At 36.7% G+C, this 19,176-nt stretch overlaps 1 protein-coding gene and 1 pseudogene across 1 annotated transcript in view; one reads left to right on the top strand and one right to left on the bottom strand.

Annotated features, from left to right (window-relative positions):
• Positions 1 to 19,176, top strand: part of GABRG3 (gamma-aminobutyric acid type A receptor subunit gamma3) — a 740,987-nt gene that overhangs the window by 467,263 nt on the left and 254,548 nt on the right. The gene's annotated exons all lie outside the window — the stretch shown is intronic.
• LOC102156063 lies at positions 1,056 to 2,336 on the bottom strand (annotated as a pseudogene).

The raw sequence follows: 19,176 nt of genomic DNA, 5'->3' as shown, positions 1-19,176 counted from the left end.
TCATGCTAAGTGAAGTAAGTCAATCGGAGAAGGACAATCATCATATGGTTTCACTCATACAGGGAATATAAAAAATAGTGTAAGAGATTATAGGGGAAAGGGGAGAAAATGAGTGGGAAAAATCAGAGAGGGTGACAGAACATGAGAGACTCCCAATTCTGGGAAAATAACAAGGGGTAGTGGAAGGGGAGGTGGGCGGGGGGTTGGGGTGACTGTGTGTGGGGCACTGAGGGGGGCACTTGAGAGGATGAGCACTGGGTATTATACTATATGTTGGCAAATCAAACTTCAATTAAAAACTAAACATATAAAAAATAACTCTTAAAATATTAAGACAATTAAATGACTTTCCACGCCACAGAACTTTTCTGCATCTGCCTCCCAATAGATTCATCAGGCAAGGTTTACTCTCCTTGTATTCCAATTAATTTCCTTATTGGCTTCCAGATCACCTCTCTGCATTGTCTGCCATCCACCATACCTGCAGCTTTAGTGTCTCCTTCTCAGTACTTTCTGCAGCGCTCTCCTCTTTCTCTTCTGGAGAGGCTAGTGTCCCAGTTGGAAGCTCTTCTCTTCTTTATGTGAATATGCTTGCAGAGCCACTATCATTTCAATAACTGTTTCTATTTTAATATGTTTCATACACTTACCTCCTATCCAGACTTCTATCTCAACTATAGATCCATTCATCCCACTACCACTGGATACCCCATATCATTGCTTCAAAATCATACTCACTAACTTGCTGCAAACCTCATTCATTATTACCCACAAATCCCTCATCTTCCACTCCAAAACTGTTATTTGTTTCTTATCCAAATGAAGATATTATCTGCCCCTTTGTTAAGATGATTATCAAAGCTTATGGATTTTGCATGGCTGTTCCTTTTTTCTGCTGCAACACTGGAAAAGTTTGAGCAAAGAGTATTTGTGTACAGAAAAACTTCTAGACTTAGAGTGACAACAAAGATATGGAGAGTTCTAGAAGATAAAACCTGTTGTTTTACAGTTTTTTTCTGTTTTTATTTAAAATTAATAAATTTTTATTTAAGATATTTGACAAAGTTAATAAAATTTTTATTTAAGATATTTGACATGTGATTCCTTCTGCCGCCAATCACCATAGTTCCACCAAAGCCAGAGTGATGATCTTCAAAATAGCACTTTTAAAACAAACTTTTGTTCAATCCACAGCTGTCACTGTCCAGAGGTCTTCTCGGATCTCCACTTGAATATGGACATACTTCAAAAACTCCCCACTGTAATCTTTGAGGTCCAATTTCTTTAGAGCCCCATTTAGGGTCTAAATAGATAAATGATCTTCCTGGTTCTCAAACATCCTCTAAACATGAATGAGTTCAAATCGTATTCACCCCTAAACTATCACACCCTAGAACTGTACAGATTGTTGGGATACACCAATACCTTTAAGTCCAGACACTGTTTTCAAGTGAAAAGCCTTAATATTCATATTCCTATCTCTTCCTTTTCAGACCATTCTATCCTCTGTCCCATGTTTTTGGATTTTGATGCTCTCTTTATAGACGAAGCAGCTTCTTCAGTATATTCCTCTTGTCCTAAATACAGATTCATTTTCTTTGGTATTTCAGAACTTACTATGAATTCATTATTGTCCACCAATTTGATATCACAACCATCATCATGTTCAAGAGTTGTTGCAGCCTCTTCCACTGTTTCTGACTCTTCAATAGGAGAGAGAGATCCATCATCATCCAAGTATTTGTATCTACGACTGTCAAAATCTTCCCTTTCTAAATCTTCACCAACATTCATTTGTTTCAAGGATTCCTTGAGATAGTATTCATACTTCAATTTTTCAAGGTAGTTGAAAAATCCTCTTGCCACCGCTTGCTCAAAGCTTGAAATCTTTCTCCATGGTAATGGCTTTTTTACATTCTCAGATTCTAAAAATGGGAACCCAGATCCTTTGTCTTTAACTTGTTTCTTATTTATTTGGGAGCGTCTAGTGGTTTTTCTTCCTTCTGGTCTTCCCCTTGGTCTTTCTTTTGGCTTATATTTCCTCTTTTTACGTTTCTTTTTTTTTTGAATCTTTCAAAAATAGCTTTTAAAGTCAGTGGTCTTGGTTCAAAAGAGGAGTCACTAGATGAATCCCTTGCTTCAACACCTCCAGATGAACGAACAAACTTTCTAATAGGGTTTCTTTGCCCCTGTTTTGGTGAGTAAGGGACACACTGAGTCTTAAATAAGCTGCTACCAGAAGAATTATCACTTTCATTGTCAATTTCTACAGCTGAATTAGATGCCATTATAGGTTGAGAAAATTCGTTACTTATTCTCCCCCAAGTCCTCTCCAAATTGTATTCACCACTTGTTTGCTTCAGAGTTCTCAACAACCACGCGGAAGGAAAGTACAGTTTTTTTCTGAGGACAGTGTAACCTAAAACAATTGGTATTAATTTATTTGCTATTTATTTTCATACAACATTGCTGAGTAACTTTTATTCATCTAATTATTCTATGAGAAAAGCATTAAGTAAAAATATAAAGAGTATCAAGCACTCCATTAGGCAAAGAGGTTAAAAATGCCTGTTTCCTGTTACCAAGGAGACAATCTAACCATCAGAAAGGGGAACCCTTTCTCAGGGCCTTGTGAATGGAAAAGGAGTATATATTTTACATTTCTACCTACACTGCACTTGGTCATTGACTAATATTGCCTGAATTAGAACATAGACTTGGGCAATGTTTTATGATTTTTAAAGATTATTTTGATGGTAGGACACTCTGCACTCAGGTGGATGAAGGGCAGAACATTTTTATGACTTGTTCCAAGCAAGAGAAGATTGCCAGGCAGGGTCAAATGCAAGATTGGTCCTGGGACCAATAGGAATAGCAAACTTCAGCTTGTGGATGGCATGGGTGTAGAGTTGGCCAGGTTTGATGGCCTCCCTATGGATTGGCTAATTTGAGTAATTTCTTAGTCTCAGGGGCAGAAAGGTTGTCCTTTGTTGTCTGATATCTGGCCCTGACAGATTACAGCTGGTGCATAGTAGCTCTGTCTGTAAGATCCTGATAAGGGAAGTGTTTCAAGTGTGGATTTATTCAGCTACTCAAGAAGGGGAATTGATCAGCCTCTCTAACCAGGATCCCAAAATTGAGTCAAGATGGCATTAAAAACAAACCAAACCCCCCCCCCAAAATCCTATATTATGAGCAAGTGATTTGTTAATCAGATTTTTGCCCTCCTTGTCTTACATTATGATATCTACAAGCTACACAATTCTTTTTTTTTTTTTACGAAACTATGTAGTACTTGATTTCAGTACAAAAACAATAGAACAATATCAAGTAAAAGATAGAATTCTAAATTTATGAACATATGTGGACAAAGTAACAAGTAAATAATACTTTTTCCTGTTAATACAGTGGTATAATGGATATATATAAATATATATATATGCATATATATTTTTATTGTTCAATTTGCCAACATATAGCATAACACCCAGTGCTCATCCCATCAAGTGCCCCCTTTAGTGCCCATCACCCAGTCACCCCCACCCCCGGCCCACCTTCCTTTCCACCGTCCCTTGTTCCTTTCCCAGAGTTCAGAGTCTCTCATGTTTTGTCTCCCTCTCTGATATTTCCCACTCATTTTCTCTCCTTTCCCCTTTACTCCCTTTCACTATTTTTTTATATTCCCCAAATGAATTAGACCATATAATGTTTGTCCTTCTCTGATTGACTTACTTCACTCAGCATAATACCCTCCAGCTCCATCCATGTTGAAGCAAATGGTGAATATTATCATTTCTAATGACTCCCAGTGTTTCCCGATTGAGAATGATATTCATTGTGGGCTTTTCATAGATGGCTTTTAAGACATGGAGGAATGTTCCTTCTATCCCTACACTCTGAAGAGTTTTGATCAGGAATGGATGCTGTATTTTGTCAAATGCTTTCTCTGCATCTAACTAGAGGATCATATGACTCTTGTTTTTTCTCTTGCTGATATGATTAATCACATTGATTGCTTTATGAGTGTTGAACCAGCCTTGCATCCCGGGGATAAATCCCACTTGGTCGTGGTGAATAATCTTCTTAATGTACTATTGGATCCTATTGGCTAGTATCTTGTTGAGAATTTTTGCATCCATGTTAATCAGGGATATCAGTCTGTAATTCTCCTTTTTGGTGGGGTTTTTCTCTGGTTTGGGAATTAAGGTGGTGCTGGCCTCATAGAATGAGTTTCGAAGTACTCCATCACTTTCTATCTTTCCGAACAGCTTTAGTAGAATAGGTATGGTTTCTTCTTTAAAAGTTTGATAGAATTCCCCTGGGAAGCCATCTGGCCCTGGACTTTTGTGTCTTGGGAGGTTTTTGATGACTGCTTCAATTTCCTCCTTGGTATTTGCCCTGTTCAGGTTTTCTATTTCTTCCTGTTCCAGTTTTGGTAGTTTGTGGCTTTCTAGGAAAGCATCCATTTCTTCTAGATTGCCTAATTGATTGACGTATAGCTGCTCAAAATAAGTTTTTAAGATCATTTGTATTTCCTTGGTATCGGTGGTGATCTCTCTTTTCTCATTTATGAATTTATTAATTTGAGTCTTTTCTCTCTTCTTTTTAATAAGGCTGGCTAATGTTTTATCTATCTTATTAATTCTTTCAAAGAACGAACTCCTGGTTTTGTTGATCTGTTCCACAGTTCTTCTGGTCTCGATTTCATTGAGTTCTGCTCGAATCTTTTATTTTTATAATAAATTTATTTTTTATTGGTCTTCAATTTACCAACATACAGAATAACACCCAGTGCTCATCCCGTCAAGTGCCCCCCTCAGTGTCCATCACCCATTCACCCCCACCCCCCGCCCTCCTCCCCTTCCACCACCCCTCTTCTTTTGCTGGGTGTAGGATCAATTTGCTGTTTTTTTTCTCCAGGTTCTTTAGGTGCAAAGTTAGCTTGTATATTTGGGTTCTTTCCAGTTTTTGAATGGATGCTTGGATTGTGATGTACTCCCTCCTCAGGACTGCTTTTGCTGTATCCCAAATATTTTAAATGGTTGTATCTTCATTCTCATCAGTTTCCATGAATCTTTTTAATTCTTCCCTAATTTCTTGGTTGACCCTTTCATCTTTTAGCAGGATGGTCCTTAACCTCCACGTGTTTGAAATCCTTCCAAACTTGTTCTTTTGATTTAGTTCTAATTGCAAAGCATTATGGTCTGAAAATATGCAGGGGATGATCCCAATCTTTTGGTATCGATTAAGACCTGATTTGTGACCCAGTATGTGGCCTATTTTGGAGAAAGTTCCAAATGCATTTGAGAAGAATGTGTATTCAGTTGAATTTGGATGTAAATTTCTGTAAATATCTGTGAAATCCATCTGGTCCAGTGTATCATTTAAAGCTCTTGTTTCTTTGGAGATGTTGTGCTTAGAAGACCTGTCATTTGCAGAAAGAGCTGTGTTAAAGTTACCAAGTGTAAGTGCATTATTACCTAAGTATGTCTTAACTTTGGTTATTAATTGATTGATATACTTGGCAGCTCCCACATTTGGGGCATAAATATCGATGATTGTTAGGTCCTCTTGTTGGATAGATCCTTTAAGTATGATATAGTTTCCCTCCTCATTTCTTACTACAGTCTTTGGGATAAACTTTAATTTATCTGATATGAGGATTGCTACCCCTGCTTTCTTTTGAGGACCATTTGAATGGTACATGGTTCTCCAACCTTTTGTTTCCAGGCTGTAGGTGTCCTTATGTCTAAAATGAGTCTCTTATAGACAGCAAATAGATGGGTCTTGCTTTTTTATCCAGTCTGAAACCCTGCGCCTTTTGATGGGGTCATTAAGCCCGTTCACGTTCAGAGTTACTATTGAAAGATAAGAATTTAGTGTCATCATGATACCTATTCAGTCCCTGTTTTTGTGGATTGTTACCTTGGACTTCCTCTTTCTTTTACAGAGTCCTCTTTAGTATTTCTTGCAGAGCCGGCTTGGTGGTCACATATTCTTTCAGTTTCTGCCTATCTTGGAAGCTCTTTATCTCTCCTTCTATTCTGAACGAGAGCCTTGCTGGATAAAGTATTCTTGGCTGCAGGTTCTTCTCATTTAGGACCCTGAATATATCCTGCCAGCCCTTTCTGGCCTGCCAGGTCTCTGTGGAGAGGTCTGCTCTTAATCTAATATTTCTTCCCATAAAAGTTAGAGATTTCTTGTCTCTTTCTGCTTTAAGGATCTTCTCTTTATCTTTGGAATTTTCAAGTTTCACTATTAAATGTCGAGGTGTTGAGTGGTTTGTATTGATTTTAGGGGGGGATCTCTTTATCTCCTGGATCTGAATTCCTGTTTCCCTTCTCAAGTTAGGAATGTTCTCAGCTATGATTTGTTCAAATACATATTCTGGACCTCTGTCCCTTTCGGCGCCCTCGGGAACCCCAATTACACGTAGATATTTCCTTCTGAGGTTGTCATTTATTTCCCTTAACCTATCCTAATTTATTTGAGTCTTCTTTTCATAACCAACAAAATGGTTGGTGTCATATCTTTTTTTTTTTTCTCTTTTTAAATATTTTTTACTGGAGTTCAATTTGCCAACATAAAGTATAACATCCAGTGCTCATCCCTTCAAGAGCCCCCCTCAGTGTCCCTCACACTGTCCCCCCGTCCCCCGCCCGCCTCCCCTTCCACTACATCTTGTTCATTTCCCAGAGCTAGGAGTCTCCAATGTTCTGTCACCCTCACTGATATTTCCCACTCACTTTCTCTCTTTTCCCCTCTAATTCCTTTCACTGTTTTTTATATTCCTCGAATGAATGAAACCATATAATGATTGTCCTTCTCTGATTGACTTACTTTACTCAGCATTATGCCCTCCAGCTCCATCCATGTTGTAGCAAATGGTGGGTAATTGTCGTTTCTAATGGCTGAGTAATATTCCATTGTATACATAAACCACATCTTCTTTATCCATTCATCTTTTGATGGACACTGAGGATCCTTCCACAGTTTGGCTATTGTGGACATTGCTGCTATGAACATTGGGGTGCAGGTGTCTTGCCTTTTCACTGCATCTGGATCTTTGGGATAAATCCCCAGTTGTGCAATTGCTGGGTCTTGAGCAGTTCTATTTTTAACTCTTTGAGGAACCTCCACACAGTTTTCCAGCATGGCTGTACCAGTTCACATTCCCACCAACAGTGCAAGAGGGTGCCCCTTTCTCCATATCCTCTCCAACATTTGTTGTTTCCTGTCTGGTTAATTGTCCTCATTCTCACTGGTGTGATGTGGTATCTCATTGTGGTTTGGATTTGTATTTCCCTGATGCCAAGTGATGCAGGGCATTTTCTCATGTGCTTGTTAGCCATGTCTATGTCTTCTTTGATGAAATTTCTTTTCGTGTCTTTTGCCCACTTCATGATTGGATTGTTTGTTCTTGAGTGGCGAGTTCAATAAGTTCCTTATAGATCTTGGATACTAGCTCGTTATCTGATAGGTCATTTACAAATATCTTTTCCCATTCTGTAGGTTGTCTTGTAGTTTTGTTTACTATTTATTTTGCTGTGCAGAAGCTTCTTCTTTTGATGAAGTCTCAGTCATTCATTTTTGCTTTTGTTTCTCTTGCCTTTATAGATGCATCTTGCAACAAGTTGCTGTGGCCAAGTTCTAAAAGGGTGTTGTCTGTGTTCTCCTCTAGGATGTTGATGGATTCCTGTCTCACATTTAGATCTTCCATCCATTTTGAGTTTATCTTTGTGTATGGTGTAAGAGAATGTTCTAGTTTCATTCTTCTGCATGTGGATGTCCAATTTTCCCAGCACCATTTATTGAAGAGACTGTCTTTTTTCCAGTGGATAGTCTTTCCTGCTTTTTCAATTATTAGTTGACCATAGAGTTGAGGGCCCATTTCTGGGTTGTCTATTTTGTTCCTTTGATCTATGTGTCTGTTTTTGTGCCAGTACCACACCTTCTGATGATTACAGCTTTTGTAATAGAGCTTGAAATCCGGCATTTGATGCCCCCAGCTCTGGTTTTCTTTTTCAATATTCCCCTGGCTCTTTGGGGTCTTTTCTGGTTCCCCACAAATCTTAAGATTATTTGTTCCAACTCTATCATACCAAAATACCAAAATATTCATGGTATTTTGATAGGAATTGCATGGTACATCTAAATTGCCCTGGGTAAGAGTGACATTTTCACGATATTAATTCTTCTAATCCATGAATATGGAATATTTTTTCATCTCTTTGTGTCTTCCTCAATTTCTTTCAGAAGTGTTCTGTAGTTTTCAGGGTATAGATTGTTTACCTCTTTGGTTAGATTTATTCCTAGGTATCTTATGCTTTTGGGTGCAATTGAAAATAGGATGACTCCTAAATTTCTCTTTCTTAAGTCGCATTGTTAGTGTATAGAAATGCCACTGAATTCTGTGCATTGATTTTGTATCCTGCGGCATTGCCGAATTCCTGTATGAATTCTAGCAATCTTGGGTAATCTATGTACATTATCATGCCATCTGCAAAGAGGGAGAGTTTGACTTCTTTGTCACTTTGAATGCTTTTCATTTCTTTTTGTTGTCTGATAGCCGAGGCTAGGACTTCTAGTACTGTGTTGAATAACAGTAGTGAGAGTGGACATCCCTGCCGTGTTCCTGTTCTTAGGGGAAAGTCTCTCAGTTTTTCCCATTTGAGAATATTTGCTGTGGACTCTTCATAGATGGCTTTTAAGATGCTAAGGAATGGTCCCTCTAACCCTACACTGAAGAGTTTTGATCAGGAATGGATGCTGTATTTTATCAAATTCTTTCTCTCCATCTATTAAGTGAATCATATGGTTGTTTTTTTTTCTTACTGATGTGATCTATCACATTGATTGTTTTATGAGTGATGAACCAACCTTGCATCCCAGGGATAAATCCCACTTGGTCATGGTGAATAATGTTAATGTATTGTTGGATCCTGTTTGCTAGTATCTTGTTGAGAATTTTTGCATCTGTGTTCATCAGAGAAATTGGTCTATAATTCTCCTTTTTGGTGGAATATTTGTCTGGTTTTGGAATCAAGGTGATGCTGGCCTCATAGAACGTGTTTGGAAGTATTCTGTCCTTTTCTATCCTGCAGAACAGCTTTAGTACAATAGGTATTGTTTCTTCTTTAAACGTTAATAGAATTCCCCTGGGAAGCCTTCTGACCCTGGACTTTTGTGTCTTGGGAGGTTTTTGATGACTGTTTCAATTTCCTCACTGATTATTGGCTGAAAGGTTTTCTATTTCTTCATGTTCAAGTTTTGGTAATTTGTGGGTTTCCAGAAATGCATCCATTTCTTCTAGATTGCCTTATTTATTGGCATATAGGTGCTCATAATCCAGTTTTAAAATCATTTGTATTTTTTGGTATTGGTTGTGATCTCTCCTCTTTCATTGATGATTTTCTTAAATATATTTTTTAAGATTTTATTTATTCACAGACAACACACACACACAGAGAGAGAGAGAGAGAGAGAGAGAGAGAGAGAGAGAGTCAGAGACACAGGGAGTGGGAGAAGCAGGCTTCATGCGGGGAGCCCGACATGGAACTTGATCCCGGGTCTCCAGCATCAGGACCTGGACTGAAGGCGGTGCTAAACCGCTAAGCCATTCGGGCTGCCCCATTCATGATTTTCTTAATTGAGTCATTTTCTTTTTAATAAGGCTGGCTAATGGTTTATCTATCTTATTAATTCTTTCAAATAACCAACTCCTGGTTTTGTTGATCTGTTCTACAGTTCTTCCAGTCTCTATTTCATTGAGTTTTGCTCAAATCATTATTAACTCTCTTCTGCTTGGTGTAGGTTTTATTGGCTGTTCTTTCCCCAGTTCCTTTAGGTGCAAGGTTAGCTTATGTATGTGAGTTTTTTCCAATTTTTTGAGGGACGCTTGTATTGCGATGTATTTCCCTCTTTGTGCTGCATTTGCTGTATCCCAAAGATTTTGAATTGTATTTTCATCTTCATTAGTTTCCATGAATCTGTTTTATTCTTCTCTAATTTCCTGGTAGACTCTTTAATCTTTTAGCAGGATGCTCTTTAACCTCCACGTGTTTGAGTTCCTTTCAAATTTCTTCTTGTGATTGAGTTCTAATTTCAAAGCATTGTGGTCTGAAAATATGCAGGGGACAATCCCTATCTCTTATCCATTGGGACCTGATTTGTGACCCAGTATGTGTTCTATTCTGGATAAAGGTCCATGTTCATTTGAGAAGAATGTGTTCAGTTGCGTTTGGATGCAAAGTTCTGTATATATCTTTGAAATCCATCTGATCCTGCATATCATTTAAAGCTCTTGTTTCTTTGGTGATGTTGTGCTTAGAAAGTCTGTTTTGCAGAAAGTGCCATGTTGATGTCTCCCAGTATTAGTTTATTATTATCTAAGTATGACTTTACTTTGGTTATTAATTGATTGATATACCTGGCAGCTCCCACATTAGAGTCATAAATATTCATGATTGTTAGGTCCTCTTGTTGGATAGATCCTTTAAGTATGATAAAGTGTTGCTCTTCATTTCTTACTACAGTCTTTGGGATAAACTTTAATTTATCTGATATGAGGATTGCTACCCCAGCTTTCTTTTGAGGACCATTTGAAAGGTAAATGGTTCTCCACACCTTCATTTTCAGGCTGCAGGTGTCCTTAGGTCTACAATGAGTCTCTTGTACCTATCAAATAGATGGGTCTTGCTTTTTATCCAAAAGATACCTTGCATCTTTTGATGGGATCATTTATCTTTCTTACATTCAGAGTAACTATTGAAAGATATGAATTTAGTGTCATCATAATAACTATTCAGTCCCTCTTTTTCTCGATTATTTCTTTTGGCTTCCTCTTTCTTTTACAAGGTTAGCCTTAATATTTCTTGCAGAGCTGGTTTGGTGGTCACATATTCTTTCAGTTTATGCCTATCCTGGAAGTTCTTTATTTCTCCTTCTATTCTGAATGAGAGCCTGGCTGAATAGAGTATTCTTGGCTGCATGTTCTTCTCATTTAGGACCCTGAATATATCCTGCCAGCCCTTTATGGCCTGCCAGGTCTCTGTGGAGAGGTCTGCTGTGAATCTAATATTTCTCTCCATGTAAGTTAAGAATCTCTTTTTTCTTGCTGCTTTAAGGATCTTCTCTTTATCTTTGGAATTTGCAAGTTTCACTTTTAAATATTGAGGTGCTGAATGTTTTTTTATTGAAATTGGTGGGGGAACTCTCTATCTCCTGGTTCTGAATGCCTATTTCCCTCCTCAAATTAAGAAAGTTTTCAGCTATGATTTGTTCAAATATTTTCTGGCCTTATGTCCCTCTTGGTGCTCTCTGGAACCCCAATTATATGTAGATTATACCTTCTGAGGCTATCATTTATTTCCCTTAACCTTTCCTCATGTTCTTTTAACTGTTTTTCTCTTTTTTCCTCAATTTCCTTCCTTACCATCAATTTGTCTTCTGTGTCACTCACTCTTTCTTTCACCTCATTAACCCTTGTTGTTATGATCTCCAGTTTGGATTGCATCCCATTTAATTGATTTTTAATTTCAGCTGGTTGGATCTAAATTCTTCAGTCATGAAGTCTCCTGAATCCTTTATGCTTTTTTCCAGAGCCACCAGTCATTTATAATTGTGCTTCTGAATTGACTTTCTGAAATTGAGTTGTAATCCATATTATGTACCTCTGTGGCAGAAAGTACTGTTTCTGATTCTTTCTTTTGTGGTGAGTCCTTCCTTCTAGTCATTTTGCTCAGTAAAGAGTGGCTGTGGGAGCAGGCTGAGTCCAGAATATCAACCATGACCTTAGTAAATTTCACCCTAGAAGATTCTTGTTAGAAGCAAAAACTCTTTCTCTGTAACATTCCAGCTGTTGTCTCTTTAAATCTCAGGTGGAATTTTTAGGTGTTCAGGATGGTTTGAACATTATCTAGATAAGTTGGTGGGGCCCAGGGAGTTGAGGACCCTACTCCTCCCCCATCTTGACCCACCTCCTTAAGGTCTGTTGGTGTCATATCTAAGAATTTTTACCAAACCATGGTCATGATGATTTTCTACTATGATTCATTTTAAGTTTTATATTTTTATTTCTTTTTTTTTTATTTTTAAAATTTATTTATGATAGTCACAGAGAGAGAGAGAGAGGGAGAGGCAGAGACAGGCAGAGGGAGAAGCAGGCTCCATGCACCGGGAGCCCTATGTGGGACTCGATCCCGGGTCTCCAGGATCGCGCCCTGGGCCAAAGGCAGGCGCCAAACTGCTGCGCATCCCCTATTTTTATTTCTTTAATCCATCCTGAGTTAGTTTCTGTATATAGTGTGAAGGAGTGGTTCAACTTCCTATGTTTTGCTTGTGGCTATCCTATTTTCCCAGCACCATTTGTTGAAATTTACATCTTTGCTTTTATAAAAAAAACTTCCAACAATTTTTCAGAGTACTTATACTATTTTAGATTCCTACCAGCAATGTCTGAGAGATCTAGGTGTTCTGTAACCTGGTGAGTAATTTGTTAGCATGACTATTTTTATTTTAGATGATCTACCAGGAAAACTTGAGTTTACATAATGGCAAGTGATGTTGAATATATTTTTCTATGTTTACTTGCCATGAATATCTCCTCTCTGGTGAAATGTGTCTGCGTTCTTTTTTCCATTCTCTAAATATCTGTTTGTTTGTTTTCTGTTGAGTTTTGAGTTGCTTTTTTGTGTTCTAGATATAAGACTTTTGTCATATATTTTGGCATAAACTTTCTCCTGGTCTGAGACATTTATTCATCTGTTCATAAGGCTTTTTCATAAAACAAAAGTTTAATTTTGTTTAAAAAGGCATTAAAGTTTTTAAATTCTAATGTGGATCTTGCTTTTGGTATTATATCTAATAACATTTGATTTAGATCTCAAATATTTTCCTCACATTTTCTTCTAAAATTCTAATAGGTTTTTTTTTGTTGTTGTTTTGTTTTGTTTTTGAAAGAAAGAGAGAGTGTGTATGAGAGAGACTGGGGAGAAGAGCAGAAGGAGCAAGAAAAAGATAATCTTAAACAGGCTGTGTGGATCCCAGTGTGTATCCTTACCTGGGGGCTTCATCTCATGACCCTGAGATCATAAAGTGAGCCAAAATCAAGTGAGATGCCTAACCAACTGAGCCACTCAGGAGCCCCTAAACTTTTTATACTTTTACACTTAAATGCATTTAAAATTAATTTTTATCCATGACATAAAGTTTAGGTTAGTTTATTTGTTTTGCTTGTATCCAATTGTCCCTATACCTGGTGTTGGAAAGGCTATCATTCCTACATTGATTTGCTTTTGCCACTTTGTCAAAATTTACTCAGACATACCTGAATCTGTCTCTCAGGTCTCTATTATGTTTTACTTTTTTATATTTCTTCTGTCTTCTTATATCTCACTGTCCTAATTACTAAACCTATACAGTAAATCTCAACATTGGGGAAGGTGCTTCCTCCCACTTTAGTTTTTTGTTATTTATTTATTTATTTATTTATTTATTTATTTATTTATTTAATAAATTTATTTTTTATTGGTGTTCAATTGACCAACATATAGAATAACACCCAGTGCTCATCCCATCAAGTGCCTCCCTCATTACCTGTCACCCAGTCACCCCCCCACCCACTTCCCCTTCCACCACCCCTAGTTTGTTTCCCAGAGTTAGGAGTCTTTCATATTCTGTCTCCCTCTCTGATTTTTCCCACTCATTTTTCTCTTTCCCCTTTATTCCCTTTCACCATTTTTTATATTCCCCAAATGAATGAGACCATATAATGTTTATCCTTCTCCGATTGACTTATTTCATTCAGCATAATACCCTCCAGTTCCATCCACGTCGAAGCAAATGGTGGGTATTTGTCGTTTCTAATGGCTGAGTAATATTCCATTGTATACATAAACCACATCTTCTCTATCCATTTATCTTTCGATGGACACTGAGGCTTCTTTGGCCATTGTGGACATTGCTGCTATAAACATTGGGGTGCAGGTGTCCCGGCGTTTCATTGCATCTGGATCTTTGGGGTAAATCCCCAGCAGTGCAATTGCTGGGTCGTAGGGCAGATCTATTTTTAACTCTTTGAGGAACCTCCACACAGTTTTCCAGAGTGGCTGTACCAGTTCACATTCCCACCAACAGTGCAAGAGGGTGCCCCTTTCTCCACATCCTCTCCAACATTTGTGGCTTCCTACCTTGTTAATTTTCCCCATTCTCACTGGTCTGAGACGGTATCTCATTGTGGTTTTGATTTGTATTTCCCTGATGGCAAGTGATTCAGAGCATTTTCTCATGTGCTTGTTGGCCATGTCTATGTCTTCCTCTGTGGGATTTCTCTTCATATCTTTTGCCCATTTCATGATTGGATTGTTTATTTCTTTGCTGTTGAGCTTAATAAGTTCTTTATAGATCTTGGAAACTAGCCCTTTATCTGATAGGTCATTTGCAAATATCTTCTCCCATTCTGTAGGTTGTCTTTTAGGTTTGTTGACTATATCTTTTGCTGTGGAAAAGCAGGAAAACCATAGCTGGGGGCATCACAATGCCAGATTTCAGGTTGTAGTACAAAACTGTGGTCATCAAGACAGTGTGGTACTGGCACAAAAACAGACACATAGATCAATGGAACAGAGTAGAGAATCCAGAAGTGGACCCTCAACTTTATGGTCAACTAATATTCGACAAAGCAGGAAAGACTATCCACTGGAAAAAAAGACTTCAATAAATGGTTCTGGGAAAATTGGACATCCACATGCAGAAGAATGAAACTGGACCACTCTCTTACACCATACACAAAGATAAACTCAAAATGGATGAAAGATCTAAATGTGAGACAAGATTCCATCAAAATCCTAGAGGAGAACACAGGCGACACCCTTTTTGAACTTGGCCACAGTAACTTCTTGCAAGATACTTCCATGAAGGCAAGAGAAACAAAAGCAAAAATGAACTATTGGGACTTCATCAAGATAAGAAGCTTTTGTTTATTTATTTTTAATTATTCAAGTTCTTTTGACTTTTCACATAAACTTTAGAATAAGCTTGTCTATATCTACAAAAGAAACTTGCTGGAATTTTGATAGAAACTATGAAAAATTGATGATGTCTTTAACATTTTTGAGTCTTACAATCCAGGGATCTGTTGTGCCCCTCCATTTATTTAGATAATTCTTGAGTTCTTTAGTTGGTCTGTAACTTTTGGCATGCCAATTCTATACATGTCTTGTTAGACTTATACCTAGATATTTCTCTTTTTTAATCACTTTTTGGACTGATTATAAAAAGCATTGTTGTAAATTTTTGTTTCCACATGTTCACTACTAGTAGGTAAAAATGAGATTGATTTATGTGTTAATCTTATATCTTTTGTCTTTCCTATGCTTACTTACCAGTTTTGTAAAGTTTTTTTTCCTAGATTCTTTAGAATTTTGTATGTAGGCAATTAAACAGTTTTCTTGTATAATTTCTAATCTGTGACTCTGATATTGTATTTTTCATTGTGTTCTTTATTATAAAATATGATGTGAGATGCAGGTTTTCATACATACTGTTTATCAAATTGAGGATGTTTTTCTGACTTCCTAATTTACTAACAGTTTCTATTACTAGTGTTTTGTTTAAAATTTTTGTAAAAAATTTGTAAAGATTTTATTTAAAAGTTTTTTTTGCATTAATTGCTATGATCATGTGATTTTTCTTCTTCAGCCTATTGATATGATGGATTACATTGATTTATTTTTAAATGTTGACCTATTGCTAGAATGAGTCCCACTTCATAGTACTTTATTTGTTGTCATGTTTTATAAATTGCTGATTCAATTTTCTATTTTTAAAAATTGTGGTAAAAACACATAATACACAAAATTTACCATTTTATATAGTAAACTTTAGTGGCATAAAATGCAGTTACACTGTTCAGCAATCAATTTCTGTATTTTCATTCTTGAGAAACTAAAACTCTATACCCATTAAAAACAACTTCCTATTTCCCCCAACATCCCCTGTCCATGACAACCACCACTGTATGTTCCATCATTATGAATCTGACTACCTTAGATACTTCTATAAGTAGAATTGGACAGTATTTATCTTTTCACTGGCTCATTTCACTTAGCATTATGTCCTCAAGATTCCAACATAAGGTAGCATGTGTGAATTCTCTTCCTTTTGAGACTGAATAATATTTCATTGCATATGAATACCACATTTTGTTTATCCATCCATTTGTCAATGGACATGTGGGTTGCTTTCATCTTTTTTAAATTCTTTGGGGTATATAAGTAATAAAATTGCTGGATCACATGGTAATTTAATTTTTAATTTTTTGAGGAATGTCCATATTCTTTTCCAAAGTGACTGACCATTTTACATTTCCATCAACAGTACAAAAGAGTTTCACTTTCTTTATATCCTTGCTACTATTTTAAAAAATCTATTGTTTAATTATAGTTGTTGTACAATGTTATATTAGTTTCATGTATACAACATAGTGATTTGAGAATTTTGTACATTACTCATTGTTCACTGTAACTGTTCACCATCTGTCACCATACAATGTTATTATAACATTATTGACTGTATTCCCTATACTGTACTTTTCATCTCATAACTCATTTATTTTATGACCAGAAATTTGTACCTTTTAATCCCCTCTATACCTATATGGCTAATGCCCTCACCTACCACTCCTCCAGCAACCTTGGTTTATTTTCTGTACTCAAGAGCTTGCTGATTTTTTTTATTTGTTTGTTTATTTATTTCTTTTAGATTGCACATCTAAGTGAAGTCTTATGGCATTTTTCTTTACCTTATTGGTAAAGTGGCTTATTTCACTTAGAATAAACTCTGTAACTTTATGCATAATGTTGCAAGTAGCAAGAATTCATTACTTTTTTGTGGCTGAATAATATATATATACCACATCTTTATCCATTCATTTATTAATAGACACTTGGATTTCTTTTTTATCTTAGCTATTGTAAATAAGTATTGCAGTAAACATAGGAGTCATATATCTTCTTGAAATAGTGGTTTCATTTTCTTTGTTTTTTCAATAAATGATGTTGGGAAAACTGGACAGCTATATGCAAAAGAATGAAACTGGATCACTTTCTTACACCATACGCAAAGATAAAATCAGAATGGATTAAAGACCTAAAGGTGAGATCTGGAATCATAAAACTCCTAAAAGAAAATACAGGCAGTAATCTCTTGGACATTGGCTTAGCAACATATTTATAGATATGTCTTCTCAGGCAAGGGAAACAACAAAAGCAAAAATAAACTATTAGGATAACATCAAAATAAAAAGCTTTTGTACAGCAGAGGATTCCATCAACAGAGCAAAACCTAGGGAATGGGAGAAGATATTTACAAATGATATATCCAATAAGGAGTTCATATCCAAAGTATGCAAAGAACTTTTAAACTCAACACCAAAAATAAAATCCAATTTTAAAAATTAGCAGAAGATCTGACTATATTTTTCCAAAGATAGACAGATGGCCAACAGACACATGAAAAGATGCTCAACAATCATCAGGAAAATATAAATCAAAACTATAATGAGGTAATACTTCACACCAGTGAAAATGGCTAATATCAAAAAGACACGAAATAAATGTTGGTGAGGATGTGGAGAAAAGAAAACTGTCACACACTGTTGGTGAGAATGTAAATTGGTGCAGCCACATGTGCAATCCATGAAGTCTTGATTCAGTTAGCCTAGTGTCAACTTATCATTGGATAAATATCTCCTAATACCTTGAACCAACAAGAATTCTAGCGTTTGCTGAAGCTCTGTGGGCTAAGTTGGGGGGAGGGTGTTGTGGAATGCTTTCAGTGCTTCCCCAGACAGTTTAAAACACTTCACTGTTCTTTCACTCAACCTTCACTCTACACTTCCTGCTTGCACAGATCTTCAAGAAAAGCCAGAGGTAAGACAATAAGATTCAAAGTACTGTACTAATATCTTTTTGCCTACATTTTTCTCTTAAGGATTTTTTTGCCAGCCTCTTGCTTGCTTGTTCTCACTGCCTCAGGCAACTGGGATGTTAAACAATTGTGACTAGTAGTTATCTGCTTGAAAAGCTGCTTTTAATATTTCTTGCTAGGTGGATCTTCTGACATTGTATACCCTAATTTTTTGCCAGCAAATCTTGATTTCTCCTCCTTTTTTTCTATCATACAGATATTTTTTAGCTAAACATTTTCATTTTGAGATGATTGTAGATTCACATGCAGTTGTATGAAATAATTTGGAATCTTCATGTGCCCTTTACCATCTCCCTCAGTAGTAATGTCTCACAAAAGCATAGCACAAAAAGGAAATCAGGACATTGACATTGATACAGTCAAGATACAGAACATTTCCATCCTCACGGGTATCCTTTGTGCTGTACTTGTCCTTTTATGACTGCATTCACTTCTGCCCTGTCCTTAACCCCTGGCAACTATTAACTTGTTCTCTATTTTTGTAATTTTGTCATTTCAAGGTTATATAAGTGGAGTCATACAGTATGTAAGCTTCTTAGATTGGCTTTTTTTTCAATCAGGATAATTCTTTGAGATTCATCCAGGTTGTTGCATGACTTGTGCCCTTAATAAGTAAGTCATGTTTAAAAAAATAAGTAAGTCATGTTTATATTGTACTATCCATTCCCATAACATAAATCAACAAACTAAGCTCACGAATTTGAGGCGGTGAGAAAAAAATAAGGGGAAGTTGGGCATTCTTTGAACCTCACATGGAAGAGAAAAGGAGTGGTCTTTCTCTTTCTGGGCCTTTCTTTTTTTTTTTTTTTTTTTTTGAGCATTCTAATGCAGAATGATTTTACAGTGCTGTATAGCTATAGCTTACATCTTTCCTCAAGCTCCAGCTCAGTTAAGGACTAGGATTTTGTGTCATAAGTCATTTCTTTGAAGAAAAAGGCAAATTATTATGACTTCTTTTAAGAAAGTAAAAATTAGGGGCACCTGGGTAGTTCAGTTGTTTAAGCATCCACCTTTGGCTCATCTTGAAGTCCTGAGCCTCTCATCAGGCTCCCTGATTAGCAGGGAGTCTGCTTCTCCCTCTCCGTCTACAACTCACTAACCTCTGCTCATTGTTCTCTTTCTCTCAAACAAATAAAATCTTCAAAAAAAAGTAAAAATTAAGCAGTTTTTTTTCAATGTTTATTACTC

Source organism: Canis lupus, chromosome 3, assembly GCF_011100685.1.
Source record: "Canis lupus familiaris isolate Mischka breed German Shepherd chromosome 3, alternate assembly UU_Cfam_GSD_1.0, whole genome shotgun sequence".
NCBI classification, from domain to species: Eukaryota; Metazoa; Chordata; class Mammalia; order Carnivora; family Canidae; genus Canis; species Canis lupus.
This window is presented reverse-complemented; position numbering and strand designations above follow the sequence as displayed.